This window comes from Penaeus monodon, chromosome 19, assembly GCF_015228065.2.
Source record: "Penaeus monodon isolate SGIC_2016 chromosome 19, NSTDA_Pmon_1, whole genome shotgun sequence".
In the NCBI taxonomy this organism is placed as follows: Eukaryota; Metazoa; Arthropoda; class Malacostraca; order Decapoda; family Penaeidae; genus Penaeus; species Penaeus monodon.
In genome coordinates, this window is record NC_051404.1 from 32768905 (window position 1) to 32769449 (window position 545).

Here is a 545-nt window from a genome sequence, read left to right on the forward strand (position 1 = left end):
GTGAAATTGAAGTTTTTTGCTTTTTTACGGGAGAGTATCTTTAATTAAAACTATTTCCGAACCCGTTCTTGAATTCTGTGCAATCAAATTTATAAGGACGTATCTCTCGGGTGATATTTCGATTAAGGTTAATCACATTTTTACTTCAAAGTTATGGTAAAACGCCAGGTCTTTATCGATAGACGTGACTGACAGGTTGAAGTGCGTGAAAAATCGAGCGACAGATAACCGCTCTCTTGGTGACAGAAATTCTTACTATACCAAAAGAAAGTTTTGACTCAGTCCGCTTTCCATAACTCATCATAACATTATACATCAATCCTTCTTACAGTAAATGATACCAGCTAGCCCATGACATCCACGGAACTAATCACATTTAATTTGGCCAAAACTGTATGAGCCAAATCCCCCCATGTTTTCTCAAGAGCAAGGGGTGAAACCGTTACCCCTTCAACGAATAAAAAGGCTTTAGGAACGTGCGTATATGCTCGGTCATACTGGAAGCGGTTAATTTAAATGTCTATTACGTATGCAGACAACCTTTC